The 14,738-nt window shown below is 41.1% G+C and overlaps 1 protein-coding gene across 2 annotated transcripts in view; it reads right to left on the bottom strand.

Annotated features, from left to right (window-relative positions):
* The window catches only part of LOC145354872 (thyroid hormone receptor beta), a 194,740-nt gene that overhangs the window by 167,041 nt on the left and 12,961 nt on the right, over window positions 1-14,738 (bottom strand). For both annotated transcript variants that reach the window (XM_080206443.1, XM_080206453.1), the window contains exon 3: window positions 3,044-3,184. The gene's annotated coding sequence lies outside the window, so the exon portion shown is untranslated. The remainder of the gene's footprint in view (window positions 1-3,043; window positions 3,185-14,738) is intronic.

Here is a 14,738-nt window from a genome sequence, read left to right as displayed (position 1 = left end):
AAATGCAATTTAAATTAGATGGTGCAGTTTTAAATTGTCTGAAGTTTAGTTATTAGTGTCACAAGTAGGCTTACATTTACACTGCAGTGAAGTTACTATAAAAATCCCCTAGTTGTCACACTCTGGCACCTGTTCGGGTACACTGAGGGAGCATTTAGCATGGCCAATGCACTTAACCAGCACATCTAGGGGAGGAAACCGCAGCACCCGGAGGAAACCCACGCAGACATGGGGAGGATGTGCAGACTCCACACACACAGTGACCCAAGCCAGGAATCAAACCCAGGTCCCTGGCACTGTGAGGCAACAGTGCTACCCTCTGTGCCACCCCATAAATGGGGTGCAGGAACAGAAAGACCTGGTGATATGTGTACACAAATACCTTAGAAGATGGAAGGGCAAACTGTTTAAAAAATAAGCATACAGGATCCTTGGCTTAAGAGGCAGAGAGGACAAACACAAAAGTTAATTCTAAACCATTATAAGTTACTGCTTAAGTCTCACTGAGTGTGTTGGTCCAACTCTGAGCATTGCATGCTAGCAAGGATGTCTTGGCCTTGAAGAGGATACAGAGTGGTATTATGCATGAGAAACTTCTGTTTTGTGAAGAAACTCGGACTGCTCTCCTTACAGCAGAGGAAGTTAAGAGAAGATATAATACAGGTGTTCAAAATTATTCAGGGTTTTCATAGAGTAACTAAGGAGAAACAGAAGGGTCGAAAACGAGAGGACACCATTGGAAAAAGAACGAGAGGAGTAAGTAGAATAAAAAAATGAGTTTGGATGATCTGGATCACAGTGTCTGAAAAAGATAGTGGAAGAGTATTTGCGTCATTCAATGATTGTACAATGCAATTTTACATGGAGGATCAGCTTTAAAGAGGTATCTTCCTTCCATACTTGTAGGGCTTGGATACTTTCTTTGTACCTCAGTGGCTCAGATGAAGGCTGTACCCAAAGGGGGTCTAATGACAGTAAGACTGCCTCAGGACACACAATGTCAATTTGGCAATTTGTAATACTGGATTCTTTATTAATTGCAGCTCTGCAATGATTGGCCATGTCAGTATTCAGTTGATGGCCAACCCACGATTTCTCACTGGCTCTCACTTGGCTGATTTGGCACTAATAGTTAATTCTGCACCTCCTCCTTTCTTTTCACTTCTACTGTGTAACATCTAGCTGTAGGATATTTTCACTCTACTGAATTTCATCTGCAGTAGGTATATTGTGTTAGTTCCTCGACTGCTTCATCATAATTGGCTGCTTCCACCTTTTCCCAAAGACCTGGTTTGATATCTGAATGTCTACCAAGCAGATACATTAATTTCACCCTAACTTTAAATGGTAAGGCAGATAGTCAGACGCTATTTGCTCAACTTTTATGATGCAGCAGCACAACTCAAGAGCAACTTTGAAATATTGACTTTTGACTGCATATTTTCCTCTCACCTCATGATTCTTACTATTAATTTGATAGCAAAATTTGGTCTATTCCTTCTATCACAAAAAAGCCTTTCGAATTACAATAAAGTTGAATGCGAACATTTGCACAGCAATTTTTAAAAAGGTTTGCTGAACACTTCTGCTAAACAAGTATTCCCAATGTAACCTGATGTTCTGCATTCCTCGCCAAACATCAAATCTCCCTTTCAATCCTGATCTAAATCTTCAAGAAGTCTTTGCCTTTGCTTACACTCCCAAATGCAAGAACGCTCCCAGCTATCAAACTTATTAGCAAAGTGTCAAAAGTAACAAATAAAAAGATAACTGCTTTTAGAAACAGATGGCAAACTGGACACAACGGGCCCTATTTTATCATTGCGTTGCACCCGAAAACATGGTAAAGTCTGGTGTGAGACCATTAATGCGATCTGTACCTGCGTCTGTGCAGATGGTCACTTTACCGAAACCAGGGAATGGCTGCAATCCGCTTCGCACCCAAAACGGGCGCAATGGCAATTTAAATCTATTTGCATGTATTTCAACTGAATTAATGAACTGCTCGCTCATCTTTATCAGCATTTCCCCCTTTACCACCATGTTCACCGATCCGGAATCGCACCAAAATGAATCTGATGAATAAAAGTCCGAATTAGACGCTCCAGGTGCTGAAGAGTGAATTCAGTGCTTTCAACACCTCTCTGACTCAGATCAGTGGTGTGTGTGGGTGTGTGTGTGGTGGAGGGGAGAGAGAGAGAGAGAAAAGGAAGGCGTGTCAGATCATTCTCTGGTTGGGGAGGGGAGGGGAGTGAGGCCAGATCATTGGTTGGGGGGGGCGGGTAGGTAAGATGTATCCCTGGTAGGGGGAGGGTGGAGACCCCATCACTCACTGGTGGATGATTCACTGGTGGTGTGTGTGTGTGTGTGTGTGTGTGTGTGTGTGTGTGTGGGGGGGGGGGGGGCGGGGGCGGGAGCCTGCTGCCACTCTGCAGGCAATCAGTGGAGGGGGAGGGGGGCAGGGGGTCGCGAGCAGTCGGGGTAGCGGAGGGTGGTGGATAAGGGGGCAGTGATGTCTGCGGGGACTATTGCTCCTGCTTTCCGCTCCCGGGTCATTTTCTCTGTTTCCGCAGCCCAGGAACAATCTGACACAGGCGCGTTTTTTCAAAGTTTTTTTTCTAACTGCGCATGTGCAGTTCAGAGTTCTAATTGTTTTGAGCATGCTAAACCCCCCGCACAACACGAACGGGACCCGCAATTTTTTTTAGGCTAAGTGCATATAGGGGCGCCTGAAAGCAGATTTCTAAGTCGGATCTGAATTACATCCAGATTCAGCATTTAGAATAAAAATGATAAAATCAGGCCCAATACGTACTTGTAATCCATCTTTCCTGATTTTAGTTGATATTTAAATGTTAAATTTTAAGGCATTCTATTTTCACTTTTGAAATGTAATCTTCATACACATCAAAATATACCATATATATATAAAAATGCATTTTTGCTCAATGGCTGTCAAATTATTGTACAAATTATGCAGATTAAAATCAAAACATTGACAGCTTGCTATATTGTAGCACAAGAAATGATCAACCTTACTCACCTGGGGCATGGGATAGACAATACTGATAATTGAGATTCTGGCCTTCTGCTTGGCACATTGATTACTTGAGTCTTTGGGCTGTCCCATGTAACATCATTCTGGTTTGGACAGTTAGACAAAGGCAAGATCTTCTATGCAGCACTGGGAGGAAATGAGGAGGAGAAAAGATAAACACAGAGCTTAAAATTGTACACATGTAACTATTATATCACCCAATATCTTTGAGTGCACTTTCTAAACCTGCGCCCTCTACCACTTAGAAGGACAAGAGCAGCAGATGCATAGGAACACTACCACCTGCTAGTTTCCCTCCAAGTCACATGCTGTCCTAACCTGGAACTATAACACCATTTCTTAGTTGTCACTGGGTCAAAATCCTGGAACTACCTTTGTAACAGCACTGTGGGTGTTCCTATACCAAATGGTCTGCAGGGGCTCAAGAATGCAGCACACCACCACATTTTCAAGGGCAATAAATGTTTTCCTAGTCAGCAATACCCTTATCCCATGAATGACAAACTAACTACTATATGGAGGAGTAACTTGGGGAAGAATAAGTTACGAGTCTGCACTTTGAGGAAGTGGCTTTTTCTGCTAAAACAAATGTTCATTTTGGATTACTGACTGCATGATATATGGACGGCCAACTTATTTCAAAATGTTTCAAAAATAGGCATGCTGCCATCAACCCAGGGCTCTTAGCAGGACCTGAACTGCTACTGTTGGTGTCAATGCAAACTGAGCTATGGAGCCAGTCAGAAATTAATATAACCTATAACATAGCTGGCTCTGCAACATGGCAACTGGTGCAACTTATTATGCACAAGGTTTGATATAGAGACTAAGAAAGGACCATGAGGTAAGTGGAAGTAAACTACTGGCACTGTTTGTTAACATTTCTCTTCTCCAGCAGTCAGTGCAAGGCTGGCAAGGCAAGCTCCAACCAGGGTGGAGTTCGGTCTCTTTCCCTTAAAGGGGCATTGTCCAATACACATAATACAACTTTGTATGTAACAGTGCACCTCCCGCGGTGTCATTTAGCAGTGACTGAAGTTATGCTTCAGTTACATTATTTAACTGACTGTAATGTAATAAAACAATACCTTGGTCATTGATGGACACTTTAATTGAAATTATTTAGATTTGGCCTCCTAGATGCAAAAAACTGATCTAGGTTTTCTGAGCAATCAATTACATCATTGGTCTAAGTTCTATTTTCTAAGTTCTCAAGTTATACCTCATAATAAAACACAATCCTAAAAGAAACTGCAAAGTATAACTCTTGCAATGTGTAGAAATGCACTTACATGGGCTATATCAAAATGTGAGACCAGCAAATATTTAAGAGCAACAGACGTATAGTTGATTAATGGAACAAAAATGTCCCTGGCATTGCGACAAAAGACCAAGATTGCTCAGAAACTACCTCAAAACCAAAATTTCCAGTTTCCAGCCGTTCATCAAGCAGCAGCAAAACACATTGGCAACATGGATGGAATGCACACAAATTTAGATACACCCAGCAATGAACTGTGAAATGGGAAGGTTCAAAAACAATTCTAGTAAAAACCACAAGACGTGAGAAGCCAAGATTCTAGCCTGCCTGGCCAACAGAACTAAACTGAAACCCAATGGTAATTTTCAAAAGTAAAACCATGCCAAAAATCAAGTTCTCAGCAGGAGATTTTGTTCATATTATGACACGAGTTGGACAGATGAGGATGAAGCACAATTATGCAATAGGAATTCTCCAGCCGACATGAAGAGTGCAGCTCAGTGGTGCAGGATATGTTCAGATTTGATACAATGGATGAGATCAAGAGCTGCCTGTGAAGAAATACAGGCCAAACCAGTTATACCAGCAGATCTAATGTTTGCAGTTCAACCTCTGAATGCATGTCTCAACAAATGAATTAAAGATCAAGGTCGTACCAAATGGAATAGGTGGATGGTTGACAGAGAAAAAGTCTTTGCAAAGCATGGAAATACGCATGCTGCCCCTAAATTGCGTAGTTTCATCACCAAATCGTGAAATCCTACTAATGCATAAACTGTCATTAGATTATTCAAATAAATGGATTATCCAATTCAATGGCTGGAGAGGAAGATGATTTGGTGCGGAGCGATGACTCTGAAACCAAAAGCAGTACACCTGATTCACTGTAGGATTCTTACAATGATGCCATATCCAGTTACTCAGAACTAAGTTGATGAACTCATTACATCGGATGCCAAAAGACATGGAATTTGATGGTTTTTAAAATTGTTTGCTTGTGGTTACAGGCATCCTTATAGAATTAATTTTCTCAATAAAATGTGCCACATTGATGTGAATTACCAGTGTTACTATTTTAAAAACATTTTGAAATAGGAAACACCAACACCAACTATTCATATTTTATATAGATACCCTACAGTGCAGAAAGAGGCCCTTTGGCCTATCAAGTCTGCACCGTCCACAATCCCACTCAGGCACTACCCCCTTTTCCCTACATATTTTATCCGCTAATTCCTCTAACCTACACATCTCAGCACATTAAGGGGCAATTTAGCATGGCCAATCAACCTAAGTAAAAAGTCTGACAACACCAGGTTTTAGTCCAACCTATTTATTTGATAATATACTCGCAAGCTTTCGGGTTAGCCCCTTCGTCAGGTGAATGGAGAGTTCTGGCCTCAGACAGAGCATATAAAGCACAGACAGTTTAGAGATTACTGATTAGAATGCGAATCCTTACACCTAACCTGCTGTTCAAGACCTGAAGTGGCTGATAATGTGAGTGGAAGGAGCACTGATCACAGTTTAAAGAGATGTGTATTGTCTCCAGGCAGTACAGTAAGTGAGGTTTTGCAAACCCAGGCAAGTCACGGGGGTTACAGATAGTGCGACATGAACCCAAGATCCCTGTTGAGACCGTCCTCCTGTGTGCGGAACTTGGCTATCAGTCTCTGTTCAGCGACTCTGCGCTGTCGTGTGTCATGAAGGCCGCCTTGGAGAATGCTTACCCGAAGGTCAGAGGCTGAATGCCCGTGACCACTGAAGTGTTCGCCCTAACCCACACATCTTTGGACTGTGGGAGGAAACTGGAGCACCCGGAGGAAACCCACACAGACACGAGGAGAATGAATTATTCTCAGTATATAACTTGATCCCCTCCCCCCATTCCATTACCTGGTCCGGGGGTCTCGTGGGGGGGGTTCCCAGCACATCTCTGGGGTACCCCCATTTACACTGCCATGGAGCTTAGCTGAGAGGTTACAGCCTATTTAATATCTAATTGTTAACACAAGCTGACAGCTCAAAGGACAATACCTCATCTTTCAATTAGTCACTTTGCTGTCTTTCAGGTTAGAGTTTCAACATTACAACCCCTTTTGCTAATAAATCTCTGCTATTTCCCACTCTGTCACCAGCTGTGCTTTTTGTTATTTTCTCCCCTCACCCTGCACTAGTTTTAGAATCAAACTTCTTCCAGTTCTGATACAAGTTCATCAGCCTGAAACATTAACCAGGTTTTTCTTTCAACAGATGCTGGTGAATATTTTCAGCATTTCTGTTTTTACTTCAGAATTTCAGCATCTACACTACTCTGATTAGAATTGCTGTATGGTGTAGGGTCCATTCATTCCTCAGAATAGATGGAGACAGTTGCAATACATTGAACTTCTTTTATTCAGCAGAATTCAAAATTAACACACTACAGAGAGCGAAAAAACAGAAAGCGAGCGAGACACTGGCAAAAGCCAGTATTGTACTGGCCTCGAAAACAGACTTTGCCCAAACTGAAAAATTTACTCTGGATACAGAATTATAAGTTTTTCGTTATCTTGTATTGAAATTGTGTGGTACAAGCTATCTCTAATTTTCATAAACAATTTGCAGCTGTGGCCATGAAATGTTTTGTTTCAGCTTATGAAAAAGGCCTGTTTCTGCTAGCATTATAATTTCAAAGAATGTAGTCCATTTTTCTAGCTAATCCCAGCATGTCTGCCGCGTTTAAAATATGGTCAAGTTAACTTTAAAAGCTTAGCATTTAAATGTAATTGCATAGGCACAAATAAATGAAGTCTTTGCATTAATGAAGCAATCCATACACAGAATCCACAACAATGGTCATGGAAGTCAGCAAATTAGATTGTACTTGTCAGCTTCAGTCTGGAGACCTGGAGACCAGGACCCCCAACCCCCATCCGCCCCCCCAGCCACATCTTAAAATTGCTTTTTAGCTGTGACTGCTATGTATGGAAATTGCACTTTTTAAAATATATTACTAGCAGATATTTCCATGGCATTTTTCATGTCGAAATTGAGTGATGCACTTGCTCATAATGTATTACATGTTACTTTATCCTTTCATGATGTTGTGAGGTGAAGTAAAAGTGCTTTAACTGCGTTGCCCTTTAATGGTGAAACCAAATTCATATCAGCATCTCCATGGCAACCTTGCAACCTTGTTAGATGATGGCTTATGCCTCGGTGATCTGTTTTTGCCTTGGTGGTCAACTCTATGTAAACTATCACCTGCTGTGATTCAGGGGCATATTCTGACATGGCAGTTCTGCTGCAGATGAAGATAGTCAGGTGAGCCTCAGTTTTCTAAATACTCTCCTCTTGGCCAACTGAGCTTTCCATTTCTTCTTGTCTTTTCCAATGTCCCATCACTCAATTCTCAGAGATTTCAGCTGACAGCAGCTATCTCCAAGTTGACTGTGTCAATGTCCACCACCTTCATATTTTGCTTAAAGTATCCTTGTAATAGACATACAGACGTTGAGAAGGTCGTGATCCAGTGGCCAGTTCACTATCTTTACCATGAAATAATTATGGACCATGAATACCATGCTAACGTTCAATACCAAGGAACACCTTCAGCAAATGAGTAGACTCTCACTCCTGTAAAGAGTTTGTTTATCATCAACACCAGGAAGACAAATGTCATGGTGCAAGATGTTACTACACCCCATCAGCAGACGTAGGAGATTGCCAATAGCTTCATATATCTAGGCTTCACTATCACTAACAATCTGTCACTTGCAACATGCACATTGCAAAACTGCAGCTCTTACATCCAAGTTGAGTGTGGAATGGCAACTTCATAAGAATCCTAAACTGCAAGTTTACCTAGCCTCCGACCTCAGTGCATTCCTCTACAGTAGCAAGGCCTGGACAACATATGCTCAAGAGGTGAAAAGGCTACACAGGTTCCACCTTCACTGTCTCAAACATATCTGCAGTTTACTTTCGGGTTTTATATTGGTGTGGAGCAAAAACAAGACAGTGCTTAAGGAAAAGCTCATTACTAAAGCAAGTAGCAATGGCAATTAGATTAGATACATGTCATGAAGAGAAAGCATGCACAAACAAGCACTAACAGGTGTGACTGAAAGAAAGAACATGGATTTATTTTAACAAAAATTGAATAGGCTTTTATGAAGAACAGTTTAATAATACTGAACTAGGGCTGCAAACAACACTGATAATATGCATAAGACATCAGATGAAATTTGAGATAAAATGGGCTCTGCTGTGGAACACACAGGAAAAAGATGTTATATGTAATGAATGGTGTTAATCTAGCCAAGAGAGACTGAAAGATATATCTGGGAGCAATAATAGGCTGTGAACATCATTCACATTTAATCATTTCAGAGCAATGAAGTAACTGACTGCCAAACCACATTGCCAATTAATAAGAGTTTGAGGTGAGCACACAGGAACTGAGGTCTATTAGAGAAGCTGAACCTTGAATATTAATTCTACTCACTGAAACATATGGGAGATATCTAAACCCTTAAGCCAAGCCATAAACTTGATCTCTATTGTCCATGGGCTAGCCTTATAAAAAAAGATTAGATAAACTTAACATTTTAGCCTTGAAAGGGGGAGGAATGAGAAGGTTTTACAGAGATATGCAAAGTGATAGTACCTTGCTGGAGTGGGACGTCTCACAACACACATCACTGGTTGTATTTTTCCTGCAACCTTCAGCTCTAACATTCTTTGCACCATAACTTGCTAGGTTAGATGTGCAAACAAATAATATGGCAAGGGCAGCAGGGCAGCTGTGATCTTAGTGAATAGTCAGACTAACAGTGTATTTCCTTAACCAATGAGAGTTTAAAAACTGACAAAGAAGAACAAAGGTGGTGAATTCAGGTCAAATATACTACAAGGAGGAGAAAGAGAATGGGTGGTAGAGACAGAAAATGAAAGGCATTTTTTAAAAGCAAATTAAAATGATGTTTTTAAATTTTTCAGCAATTATTAACTAAAGGAATGAACCTAAATCATACACCTTCTGGATCAGGAAAATGTACTTGTGCTTTTAAAAGCTAGACTTAATTTTTGTGACAAGTTTAGGAGACAATGTGGAAATTCAGCAAAATTTCTTAAAAAAAGAGCTGAGGGCAAGATGCTGCTTATTTAAAATAAACAACAGAATGGCATGAATCATTCACATTTTTTCAGCAAGATCTGCCTCATTTTGTAGAACAGATTAATCCTGAACATTACTTCAAATTCTAAAGCACTAGTCAAGAGAATAGCAGAACTACGACAGGCATTTACACAACAGATTTAATGAAAAAAACATTGCAAGCCTCTTTTAGGATTAAAGAAAATAACTTGCAATTAGACAACTTTTCACAACCAGAGAATGTCGATATGGTTGGACTGGGCTTGTTTTCCACTGGAGTTTAGAAGAGTGAGGGGTGATTTGATTGAAGGGCATAAGATCTGGAAATGGCTCAACAAAGTGAACATTGAAGGAACGTTTCCACTTGTGGGTGAGTCCAGAATTAGGGTTGCCCTTTTAGAACAAAGACGAGAATTTTCTTCTTTCACAGGGTTGTTGACTTCAGAACTCTGCCTCAGAAGGTGGTAGAAGCAGGGTTATTTAAGTATTTTAAGGCAGAGGTAGATAGATTCTTGTTAGGCAAGAAAATCAAAGGTATTCAGGGATATATGGAATTTGAAACACAAACAGATCAGCCATGATTTTGTTGAATGGCAGAGCAGGCTTGAGGGGCTGAATGGCCTATGCTCCTATTTCATATATTCGTAGGAGCACATTAGAGAACAATGTTGCACATTTGAAATGCAGTCATTGGGTACCACTGTTCCTACATTACACCAATTTGCTCACAGTATGGCTCCACAACCCACAATGAGATAATTGATCTGATCAATGGTTTTAGTGATATTAGTTGAGGGGTAAATATTGACCAACATAACTGGGGGGAAACTCCCATGTTCTTCTTTGATAACAATTGTGGCTTATACCTTCCCAAGGGCAGTTTCAGTTTTAATGTCTCATCCAAACGATAGCACCTCCAACAGTGCAGCACTTCCTCAGTAGGGCACTGAAATGTCGATCTGCACATGGCTCTGGAGTGGGACTTGCACCCACATCTTCTGAGGTTCACAGGATTACCAGCAGGTTATTTGATCCCATTCTGTCATTTCGTTAGATTGTACCTCAATTCCATTTGGCCATTTCTGCCCATATTCCTTTATCTTTACCCCCAAAAGACCTGTTAATTGAAAATCTCAGCTGACCTAGCAACTACAGCTTTTTGCAATGACAGTGTTCCAGATTTCCAGGCTGTGTGGGGGAAAGGGGGAAAATGCTTCCAAGTGCACCAAGCTCATCACCCACCACACAATTTTTTCACTGTCATTGTGCCAAAATCCTGCAACTCCCTATTGAACAGTATTATGGGAATAACTTCATCACATGGTGTGGAGCGTCTTAAGAAAGTAGCTCACTATCACCTACAAGGGAAAATAGGATGGGCCAAAAAAAATTTTGCCATTAATGCTCACATGCCAAGAATAATAAAGGTCACTATCTCTGATGACAGATTCTGGTAACTTTCCCATGACTGGCATGAAACTGACAGGTCTGCAAGCTGTCAAGAGAGGGCTTTTCCCCCTTCTTCCCTGCTGAAGAATGTTTGCAAATTTTCAGTCTAGAATAAAATACTTCTACCATTGTATTTCATTCTGTTCCTCCACTTTAACGGGCCCTTATTTTTTCTTTAGCACTCTCAACACATTTATTAGAAAACGTTGCTCATCATCAATATCCTTCCATTTCTTTTTGCATCCCTCTGCTGTGTTTCATAACTCCCATACTGTTGTATTTCCACTTTTCCTTGGACTTCTCCTTAAATTCAATACTGTGTATGGCTACTCATACATGCACATATCTGAGATATCAACTACTATCTAAAAACATCTCACTAGCAGCAAATGCTCCTGTCTGAGTAACCAAATCTTAACCCAACAAGCTTCCAGATTTCTTCTCCACTGATATACAGAATACCAACCAATTTACTGTCTGATTTAGAATTATACAATACATAATCTATTTTTATCTACTGTAATGCTACAAATATTTATAATAAAGTCAAAATAATTTGGAATGTTACAAATTTGCAAGAATTTCGCTGGCTATGCTCTGTGCTCCCCACAATACGCTAGCTAAACCAATTTAGTGAATATCCTAATATTACAAAAACATTTGACTGGTCATCAGGCAAGTGCTCATTTTCCCATCATTCGGATGAGATTTGGAAGGAAATTGAATTTCCACCCCACTGCCTTCCCTCGCCAACATTAGGGATGTAACTATCTTCAAGAAGGGAGATAAAGCACACTGTGAAAACCACTTGTCCATAGCAGGGAAAATCCTGACACCTATTATTCCTACTTCCAGTAGCTGAGGAAATCCTCTGAGAGAGACAGTTTGGCTTTAGACCTTCTAGCAGAATCTCTGATATGGCCTTTGCTGCCATATCCAAAAATGGTGAGAACAACATCAGGGACTTCAGATTGCATTCAATGACTTAATTGAAGCATTTTGCACAGTATATTGCAAAGGCTGTCAAAGTCGTGCGCTAAAGATTTGGATGTCCGAGTAGCGTAATCACAATGCAACTATTTCATCAACTGAAGAAACAAAAACAGGAGTCAGGGTGGACCATACGGCACATCAAGCCTGCTCCACCATTCAATAACATCATGGTTGATAATATGCTTCAACTCCATTTTCCCCACCTACTCCCAATATCCCTCTACTGTCTGAGACAATAAAAATCTGTCTATCCCAGCCGTAAATATATCCAAAGGTTATCCAGACCAGTTTAAGACTTAATGAGAAGTAGTACAAGGGTTAATGCAGTCAGAGAGAAAAATGTCAGAAACAAGAGAAGACACTCTGTGCAGCCAAGGTACTGCTGTTAGCTCTGAGGAGCTGGATTAGTATGCTTAAAGGGTAAGGGTTCAGGAGAAGCCCAGGAGAGCTGAAAAGGCAGCAGGCAGTTAGTGACTCAGTGCTGCAGTCACTGCAACAAAGGCTGCATATGCACTGCAACTTGGGAGCAGTGGGGTTCCGTTCAGTGTGGATGAAGAGCTGGAGAAGTATCCATGAGTTGGCACTGGGGTACACGTTCGTCAATCCGGGGGAACAGAGTCTTGGGAGGCAAAACTGAAACTGGGAGGCAAATTGTTAGTGAGGCAGGCTGAGTTGGAGCAGCTTGATCTTTGACAGTGAAAAGCTTGGAATCTCTAGTGAGGGAGACAGAGTTTTCGTAGAATCGCAGAAATTCTACAGTACAGGAGGCCATTCATACCATCAAGTCTGCAATGACAACAATCCCCAGGCCCTAGCCCCACAACTCCACACATTTATCCCGCTAATCCTTCTAAGCTACATATCCTGGGACACTAAGGGACAATTTAGCATGGCTAATGAAATTATGTAACTCACATTGGTGTCTGGATGGATTGCATGGATCCATCTTGGTCACATCAGGCATTTATTGTGGAGTGTAGCGTGTTTAACAACAGTTTTCCAATTAATTCCATTTACTCTAACATTTAGAATCAACAAGAGGTACAAGATAAATGTTTTAAAATGTTTTCCTTTTCTGACTGTGTATAGTAGTTTATTTTATTTGTTCAAAAACTGTGGAATCTTGTGTCTTTATTGGCTAAGCAAATACCTGGGGTCTCAAACTCCATGTAATTTAAATAAAAAGTACTGGGTCCTAACCAGATTGTTCCAAACATCTGGGGATCTGGTCCAGCATCATCATTTTTGATGGCCCTTTGTTTCTAAATCACACCCAATCCTCAGATTTGCCACTGTTCTTTGCAACATTATAAGCCTCTTCTTTTAATTTAATGTTCTCCTTAACCTCCTGAGTGAGCCAGGATGCGTCTTTCTTGCCAAGATGTTTTTCAACTGAATGTATTTTTGTTGAACATTTTGAATTACTTCTTTAAAAACTTTTCCGGTTATTTTCTAACATTGCTTTTAGTCTATTTACTCAGCCAATCTTAAGCACTTCTCCACTCAAGCCTTTAAAGTTTCTTGTTTGTGACTGAAGGTATGTAACTTTCAAACTTAACATGAATTCAAATGATATTGTGATCCTGATTTCCCAGTGGCTCTTTTGTTATGACATTACAAATTAACTCTGCCTCATTACACAATACTAAGTCTTAGATAGCTTTATCTCTCATCAGTGGTACACGGTTAGCTCCTCAGAGCTGACAGCAGTTCCTTAGCTGCACAGAATGTCTTTTCCTATTCCTGACATTTTTCTCTGACTACATTGACCCTGATACTGCTTCTCATTAAGTCTTGAACTAGTCTGGGTAACCTTTGACTATATTTAAGGCTGCAGCTGGAGTACTGTGTGCAGTTTTGGGCGCCGTACTTACATATAGGGCATTGGTGAGGCCGCAGCTGGAGTACTGTGTGCAGTTTTGGGCGCCGTACTTACGCAAGGATATTTTGGCCTTGGAGGGAGTGCAGAGAAGGTTTACTAGGCTGATGCCGGAGTTGAGGGGGTTGAGCTATGAGGAGAGGCTGAATAAACTAGGCTTGTACTCGTTAGAGTTTAGAAGAATGAGGGGAGATCTCATTGAGACGTGTAAGTTGATGAATGGGATGGATAGGATAGAGGTGGAGAGACTCTTCCCGCTCAGAAGGGATAGTAGGACTAGGCGGCACAGCCTCAAGATAAAGGGGGGGCGGTTTAGAACGGAATTGAGGAGGAACTTCTTCACTCAAAGGGTGGTGAATCTCTGGAATTCTCTGCCCGTTGAAGTGGTGGAGGCTACCTCGCTAAATATATTTAAGACGCGGGTTGATGGGTTTTTGATAAGAGAGGGGATTAAGGGTTATGGGGAGAGGGCAGGAATGTGGAACTGAGCCACGACAGATCAGCCATGATCTTATTGAATGGCGGGGCAGGCTCGAAGGGCTAGATGGCCTACTCCTGCTCCTATTTCTTATGTTCTTATGTAAAACCACTAACCTCAGTTGTCTTTGCCAAAACTAAAATTGACAACGCTAGACAGGCATGATCTACAGTTTGTGGATAACTGTAGTGTTGGTGCCCACTCTGCACCAGATATGGAAGCCATTCTCGATCTTTTCAATTCTGCAGACAAGAGATACACCCTGCTCTTCAATATTGCCTCAACAAAACTGACATGAACTCTCACCTGAGCACTTCCCGTATCTTGGCAGCTACCTCTTTCAAAAAGCCACTATTTATACCAGCTCAGCCTTTTAAGGCTTCCACAAGTCAAAAAAAGTCCTAGCATACAGAACAGTTGTCGTCACCATACTCCTGTACTGCCGGAGTATTGTGCTGGCTGTGTATAAGCAACATATAA

The sequence above is a fragment of the Carcharhinus amblyrhynchos genome, chromosome 2 (assembly GCF_965287045.1).
Source record: "Carcharhinus amblyrhynchos chromosome 2, sCarAmb.v2.hapA, whole genome shotgun sequence".
Lineage (NCBI taxonomy): Eukaryota > Metazoa > Chordata > Chondrichthyes > Carcharhiniformes > Carcharhinidae > Carcharhinus > Carcharhinus amblyrhynchos.
This window is presented reverse-complemented; position numbering and strand designations above follow the sequence as displayed.